Genomic DNA, 8,700 nt, shown 5'->3' on the forward strand with positions numbered 1-8,700 from the left:
TGACCTCTGTACCAACCGAGATATGGGCGAAATTCCAAGGTCTTTATGACCAAGGCTTGACGAAAAACGAACTGGGTAATTTTTGACGTTTAATAAGTCCAACAGTAAGAATTCCTTTCGGCGTTCACGCAGGATACTGTGTCAATATTCCAAGTATGGCTTATACCAACAAGTTCTCTCTACAGAAATTGGCGGTATGAGGATGAGGAGGAAAGATGCACTAGTTCCTATGCCGATGGCCAACTCTCCATAAAAGGCGACTTAAACGCTGGGAATTTAATTTTCCCCAGCTTTAAAAAGATAAAGGAAGTGGAACTATCAAATTTCCTCAATTTGGTTCGGGAAAATAAAAATTGTAACACACAATATGACACTTTGGTATAATACCGCTTAGAGAGATGTACCTCCTACTGGCAGCCATTTCATTTAAAATTTTGAGCAAGCGTTTGATAAATAAGTACTTTAATGGAATTATGCCCAAGTAAGTTCCTTTGGTAAATTAGTAAGAAATAGTTGAATTGCTTTAAAACTAGTGAAACTGTAACATTGCTTAGCATCATCACCAAATTCGCCAAATGACCTCGTATCGACTTGCCGACGAACTCGCCATCGGATGAAAAGCCGTTTCAAAATATTATCCCACCACATACTAACAAGTTTTAACAATTTCTTTTTTTCGTATCTAAATTTTTGTTATTTTTTATAAAAAATTTGGTCATTCTTTAACAAAAACTATATAAATCCAATTAACAAGTGTGTGCAATAATCAAAAAAAAAAACTCGGCAAACTTTCCTAAAAACGTCGGTAAAAACATCGATCCTTTAATTCGATACATCGAACTATCATCGACATAGGTAATTTTTCGAAACAGCGATTCTTCAAACATCTATAGTCTCATTGTGATTTACAACCCTAATCCAAACTGACTAAAAAAGTTTGGTGTGCTTATGTATTCTATTACGTCCACTGAAGCATTTTAATGTGAAATGGAAATCGCATTTTCCTAAGAGTTTTTATATATTTTTTTTTTCAAAAATTCCCTTAACACCAAAATATGAGGCTGCGAGTTCAATCTGGATCTTTGACTATACGGTTTTCCGAATACCCAGATAACAAAATTAACGGATACTAACCGCGTGTCCAGTTTTTGGAATATAAAAATCAACAATAAAATTCAAATGTTTGTGCATTAATGAAGTGTTCGGTTATTTATTGGGCAACTCGTAAGATTCCTTAATTTTGAGAAATTTTTTACCAATCCGTTCAAACACTGTTTCGAATATCCGTATAACGCAGTTAACCAGATATCCGGGTTTTATACGTATACACGAATATCCGACCGGTTATCCAAATATATAAATTGGACCAGCCCTACGAAAATCAAACAAATTTGCATACCGCCCTAATGAATGTTTACTTACAACACTGCAGCCTGCATTACATGAGAGTCAATTTCTCTCACTCTGCCTCTCTCTATCTCGCTGACGCATATCAGGCGCCAACAGCAACAGTGTCTTCGCTGCCTTCACTCGGTTGTAGCTGCGCGTCGCAGCAGCGCAACCAACAGAGCAGCAGCAGCCAATTTGAAAAAATCGTGATGTGATTTTTTTTTTGCTGGTAGCGACAGTCAAGTTTTTGCTTTGACAGCGAGCGGACACGGTCTTTGGGTAGTAGGCGCGACTTGTAATCTTTTACTGTGAGTGTGTGTGTATATTTGTGTGTTGTTAGCAAAAAGTTACAGCAACAAGAAGAAATTGTAATTGGAAACATTCTACTTGAAGTAAAAAACACAAACAAAGTAAACTAAAATTGCACGCAAACTCGGTGTTGTTGTATGCATTTTTCGCACGTGTTTTTGCAAAGTAGAAAAAATTAAAAAAATATATTTTTTACATACATATTTTGGGAGCAATCAGCAGTGCCAATAAGCGCGGCCATTTTTTTTAGTACGCGTAGTTTTTTGTAGCTAATTGTATGTGTGCGCGTTTTTTCGTATTTCGTGCGACGGTGTGCCCGAAAACAAAGAATGAATGTAGAAGGAAAGTAGAGAGAAGATCGAATTGAAGGAGGAGCTGCAAAACAACAACAGCAAAGAAAAAACAGTGCCAGTTGAATTCTTCGCTAAATGTGTTCGTAAATTTGTGCGCGTAGGCGTTGAATTTGTAAAAAGTGGAGCAGAGGAGCTGAAAATCGCTTACTTTTTTCGCAAGTATTACGAAAATCAACAAACCACGAGCATTGAAAATCGGCTACAACACCAACGCAGGAAAGCGGCAAAGACGAAATCTAGAAATAACCGCCAGTTGTAAGCGAAGGCAAATTGGAGAACATAGAAAGACGAGATCGCGAAAAAAAAACGCTGAGTTCATTAAATGGAAGCAACACAAACTTCCTAACTAACAAGTGCTCGAAATATAAGAACAATAAAATTGTATTGTCGGAACGTTGAAAGCGCATGAAAAAAGAAACATTTGAAAAATTCGTTGGAAAACCTGCACTGGCGTGTGACTATTAATATCAAAATAGGTGTTTACTAAGAAAGTACCTGAGAGGAAATTGTACACAGTTTGCTATAGCACGTGCTTTTATTATTTAGTGGCGCTGCTACTGAACTTTGTCAACAGAAAAGCGCCACCTTTCGCTCACTGCTTTCTAGAACTGTTTGGATACTTGCGTTTTGGTTAGTATTATTTAGTTTTATTTGTATTTGTTGTTACATTTATTCTTAATTATTAAGGTTAATTCACTGAAACATAAGCTGTAAGTATGGTGAAATCCGAGCCATACCTGTGGGTAGCACCGGCTTTCGTCCAACGGAAGTACACTAACTCACCAATGTTCCCAATCTGGCAAATTTCTTTCTTATTCTTCCTGATATGTGGAAATGTGGAAGTTGCCACACCATTGAAAACTGGCAAACCGTCCGACATAGGCGAGCTTTATCGTCCGATAACTCTCTTTTCCTCCCGTCGCACTATACCTAGGCGAATTGGGCAGAAAACCAATTTGAAAATCAGATTGCGCCTTTTAAAGGAGAGATAAATCAATTTTTTTTTTTACTGAAGAGGTATAATCTAGAATAAGGAGTGAAAAAGAAATGTTACTCTGAATATGTTCAGGCGATTTGCGCATTTTCCGTACACAACCGAGTGTTGCGAACACACTCATGCACAAGTGCATAAGGGGATATTCATTTTTTGTTGTGTGTTAAAACAGAAAAATACTTGGAGTTATAAAAACTTTGGTTATGTAAGAGTTAAAAAAAATAGTAACTCGCGAATTTTCTGCTTTCTGAAATTAAAAAATTATCCAACAGGCATGCAAATCTTTAGGCGCTGTTATAAATTTTTTTCTGAAATTTATTTGTGTTTCTTGCTGTGATCTTAAATTTTAGTCATGGTAAAGAAAATCTTAAGAGGTGAGTTGTTTGACATTTGGAGAAGTGTTGCTGAAACTTCTAAAAGACAACAAGGTGTCCGTGATTATGTGATTAGTAAATTGAAAGAAATATCTGATGAAAATGCTCGTTCCGAAGTAAATTAGGTAAATGAGTTTAGATTCGTAATCTGCCACCCAGAAAACCCCCAGATACCCAGCTACATAGAAATCTACCTTTTTTTTAATTTTTGTCCGCCATATTGGATCCGCCATTTTGAATTTTTGGTAAATGACTTTAGATATGTAATCAGCGACCCAGAAAACCCCCAGATACTTAGTTTCATAGAAATTACCGATTTTTTTTAATTTTCGTCCGCAATATTGAATCCGCCATTTTGAATTTTTGATAAGTGACTTCAGATTCGTAATCAGCGACCCAAAAATCCCCTAGGTAAGAAGTGATGTAAAGATCCATCAACGAGTATTTGTTTAAATAGTTTCGTCCAGCTAGATTTGCGATCCGAGCCACTGTGAGTCGCTGGCATGGCCATCCATGGCTAACGATAACCCATCTTGGCACATCACACGATCCTCAACGCTCCTATTGTGCAGGCATTGCTCATACCAGGCTCCCGTGGTATGTTTGGAACTCTGTAGTAAGCAACTGCTAACAAACTAACCAGGGGCTCTACATAGATTCATGCGGAGGTGACTATTTTATGGTTACAATTTGATAATCACACCTATCCACACCATTTAATTATCCCAACCGAAGCATGACTATTCCAATGGAATCCCCAATATGTAAATACTCATAACAAAAGGTAATCTCCCCTTCTCTACACCAATTCACAAGCTGTTCGCCCACTCCCTCAACTAAACGAGTATACAGAGCGGCGACGAATAACTGTTACCCAGGTTTTTTTGAGAAATAAAAGGGTCCTTTAAAGATTTTGCGAAAAAAGTATTTTATTGATAATTTTCCACAGATTTTACTTTAGTTGCATAAATTAGTTTTTAAATTTTAATCCTTATTTACATTTGCCAGCAGTGTAAACTTTGAGAGAAAAGTTCATTTGGCACGCAAATCTTTTTCAGGTGTATTTTTTCTTAGGCTTTGTATAAAAAAAGTACAAAAAAGAAAAAAACTGTATAAGGTTGGTCGAATGAATGACCGTCCTAGTCACCAGTTCCGAGTCTATTCGATTTTTGAGTATGAGGCCTTAGGTTGGACAGAAGGGGGAGTATAAGGGACTCAAAATGGAGAAAATTAGCCTATGGTTACAGAAGATATGGAATAAATTAACTGACGAAGACCTGCGTGCCAAATGAACTTTCCTCTCAAAGTTTACACTGCTGGCAAATGTAAATAAGGATTAAAATTTAAAAACTAATTAATGCAACTAAAGTAAAATCTGTGGAAAAATAACAATAAAATACTTTTTTCGCAAAATCTATAAAGGACTCTTTTATTTCTCAAAAATATCTGGGTAATAGTTATTCGTCGCCACGCTGTAAATGTGAAAGCACCTATGAAAGTCACGAAAGGATAGCAGAATAAGATAGTGAACTAAGTCTGGAAGTCATCGATACAAAATGATAACTCCATTATCTTCGGCCTAAAAAAGATTGGGTTTCCTACAAATAGCACCTAATACAATACGGTGAATCTAGACTCGCTCTTTTAAAAACTAACTTCAAAACTAAAGAAGTTTTATGTTAATTTCAGTGTTATTTTTGATTTGTCTATATATGCTCACGCATATCACCTATCATATTGATAGCTCTTGGTCTTCTTCGAAAGTACATATGTACGTATGCAAAGCAATGGACGGCCGACGGGATAGAACACTCCCTTCAGGATTGAAAGCCAACAATTACGCCTCCAGTGAAGACGAATATCGAATCGAAACCAATCTAAACTAAATCAAATCTTGATGTAGACACCACTACAATTCGAAAATGTTCCATTATGTAAGATGTGAAGAGTGGTTTGAATTTAAATTCGATTAAAACTTTGTAGAACACAGTAAGGGCTTCAATAAGAGGACGATATTTTCCACGACTGTTGGGTCTAAGTAGAAACTACTTTTGTATATTTATACCTGCTCAAGAACTGTTGCTCTAGTAGCATTAGTATGTTGTTACAACAACAACATAAGAGGAAGTTGCCCATCGAATTGCAAAGCTTGGAAAGCATGCAGAGGCCTCTGTTTGCAAAAATTTCATTGATTTAATGTCGCAGCGAAATACATATGTACATAAAACAACTCCGAATAACGGAATTTAAGTTTGGATTGGTTGACTTATACCCGTTGTTATTTGATCATTCGCGGATACAACCGAAGTTTCTAATTAAAAATCAACTGTATAAATATGAAGAAACGCTTGTTTCTAGTGCAAGTTCATAATTCCAATTCTTATCGCTATTAGGCATACAGCAATCAATGCTCTCGGGCCCCCTACCGCACAAACGCAATCGAAAATGCTAATCGGCCATTTCCAAAATTAGCAATTCGCGCTACTTCCTACGAGTATGTGCTACTAAACGCTCATAGCTAAACAAAAGCACAGATCGTTTCAGAAACAAACAAACAAAAATTCACGCAAATTGATATGCATTAAATATTTGCACACTCACACATGTGGCTAGAAATTCATAAATGAAATAAAAATTATCAGAAAAAAAACATACGCGCGTGTCGGCGCCGCGTACATTCATTTATTTCGTGCGCATACCTATTACATATGTATGTATGTGTGTGTCTCTTTCATCGCTTACAGTTGTCGCGGCAAGCATACAAACTAAACTCCTGCGCAATTCCATTTAAAGGGCCTAACAAGACATCCGATCGCCGCGCAAATACTTTCCCTCCTTTACTCTCATCGTTCGGGTCAAGTGTGAGTAAGCATAAACCAGTTTCTGCAAGCGTACGTAAACTACCGATCAATAGCAAGACGCGTAGAGTATTTACTTTGCCTTCCGCAACTACTGCGAGTAAAAGGTATTTGACAGTAGAGTACTCTACTGGTAGTACTTGAGTATTTTCGAAGAAAACATACATTTGTGNGTTCATATTAAAATATATATATATATTTATGTATGCATGGACATATGTTAAAATGTAGTATCGATTTAAAAAAATCGCATGAAGTTTTTCTTTCGCCATTCATACACCTCTAATTTCAGTATTTATTAAAAAAACTCAATGAAATTCAAAAACTCTATCTTGCATTTGGGTTTACTCAATACCAATTTGAGCTGTCGCAGTGTTATCAAAAAAAAAAAGTTATCAAAAGGTAGGTTCAGAAGGCGCAGCAGTTGAGCGCAACCGTTGCTAAACAAAAATCAGTGATCGTTATGCGTCTTTTGAACGACTTCATACATTAGCTGTCAAATTCAACTCTCAAAGGTACACACCAACATGTTGTCTCAAATGATCAGAAAAATATTACGATCATCTAACACGCAACTATTCAGTTGATCAGAAGTACGCAACAACGCGTTCAGAAGGTGCAATCGCACCAGTTACTGAGCTGTTTCGCCTTCTGAACGTGCCAAATGAAAATTCGTTTCTCTTGAAATCAAGTTATATGGCTGCGTATGTATGTACATATGTATGTACATATTCCGAAATTTTTTTTATTTGTAAAGGCTCTCAAGAAAAACTAAAAATTCATATAAAATTACGCACAATAAATGGAAAATAAATTTTCTTCTATAAAAAATTTCTTAAATCAGTATGCAGCTCTTAAGAAAAAAATGCTCGTACATCTCGTCGCTACCATGTCCAACTATCGAATGTGAAAATCGGCACTTTTCAAAATTTTGATTTGCCACTAATAATTTTATTTCGTATAGCAGCATTGCTTAAGTTATTGTTTTTGACAACTTATTTGTTGGTTAATGACTGCAAATAGTTTTATAGAAAATTAGAGACGAGAAATAATACTTTCATAAAAATTTAAGTACATACATAGATTTAAAAAGCTGCTTGAATACAAAAGTTTTATGAAAATGTCACATTAAACAACTGTCTAAATCTACGTTATTTTTTATAAATAAGGCCGTAAACATTTCCTTACATCGTCAATTTCCATATTCTATTTTTACTCTTTCAATTTCACTGACCAGCGCTGCAAACGATATCAACTAGTAGGCTAACAACCAGAATTGAAATTTAATACGCAAGTACTTACCGTACTACAAGTATACAGAGAGTAGATTTGCTACTCCCTTTTGGCAGCAGCAAATATCTCTCGTACGCGATGAGGGAAAGTAGAGTACGTACCATAATAAAAACATTAGAAGGTAAAACCATTCTCTCAATTCGTCGGCCATGATTTTTTTCTGACGTTTGCAAACATTTTAAAATCATATAAAATTGAAAATAAAAAAATGAAATTGTTCACAATTGTTGTTGTTTGAGATTAAAAATGAGAATGTGTGTGTGAGCCTGAGCTCGAATTTTAAAATTATATTGTTGGCAAACGTCAGACTGCCTCTCAATGATTTTACCTTGTAATGTTTTTATCATGGTACGTACTTTGGTGGAGTAATAGCAAGTACGTCAAGTATTTACTCTCTCAACGCCAAGTAGTGTATGTATGCGGAAAAAGAGTAACAATGTGTTGGGAGTAGAGTACAATGCAAGGAGTACTTATTGAACGAAATGCGGCAAATACACTTGCGCTGGACTCTAATACAAACATACGCATATGTAAGTCGTCATCGCGACACCCTCCTGCCCACACCCACCGACCGACCGTCATTCATCATTCAAATGACGCCGCCACCACCACCAGCATTGCCCGCGAACGTTCATCACTTGAGTAAATTTTTATTTCTTTTACACAATTTCGTTTTGCATAATTTCATTCGCCTCATTCAATTTTCTTCTAACCATTTTTTATATACACTTTATTTGGCTTGCTGGTCTCTCTGTTGTACTCCTTATTGCGTCTTTTTTCTACATGTTTATGTACATTTTCATTTTTTCGCATCAACTGTCTGTGTGTGTGCCCGCCAGTGCTGCCGAAGGTAATGCGATAGCAGTTTTTTACTAGGGCCGATTACACTACGTTTTTGCAAGACAGTTTACATTTTTATTAAAATTTATAAAACGATGATATATATAGGGTATAAAACACTTATCATTCTTAACTCTTTGAGGAAAACTTTTTATTTATTTTTATTTTTTTTTTTGAGCTTTGTATCACGATTGTTTATTAGGAAAAATTGAAAAAGCAACAAAGTCTAAGCGGTAGAAGTTATAGCACTATTTCGGAGATCACCACATCTCCTCATCAGACTTCTTTTT

General features: G+C 36.0%; 1 protein-coding gene across 1 annotated transcript in view; it reads left to right on the forward strand.

Annotated features, from left to right (window-relative positions):
* Nucleotides 1–1,626: 1,626 nt before the first annotated feature.
* sqz (squeeze) overlaps nt 1,627–8,700 on the forward strand; it is a 26,575-nt gene continuing 19,501 nt past the window's right edge. Inside the window, exon 1 of the mRNA XM_017623363.1 lies at nt 1,627–1,697. The gene's annotated coding sequence lies outside the window, so the exon portion shown is untranslated. The remainder of the gene's footprint in view (nt 1,698–8,700) is intronic.

This window comes from Rhagoletis zephyria, unplaced genomic scaffold, assembly GCF_001687245.7.
Source record: "Rhagoletis zephyria isolate East Lansing unplaced genomic scaffold, Rhagoletis_zephyria_1.1 Rzeph_scaffold_03161, whole genome shotgun sequence".
Classification (NCBI taxonomy): Eukaryota; Metazoa; Arthropoda; class Insecta; order Diptera; family Tephritidae; genus Rhagoletis; species Rhagoletis zephyria.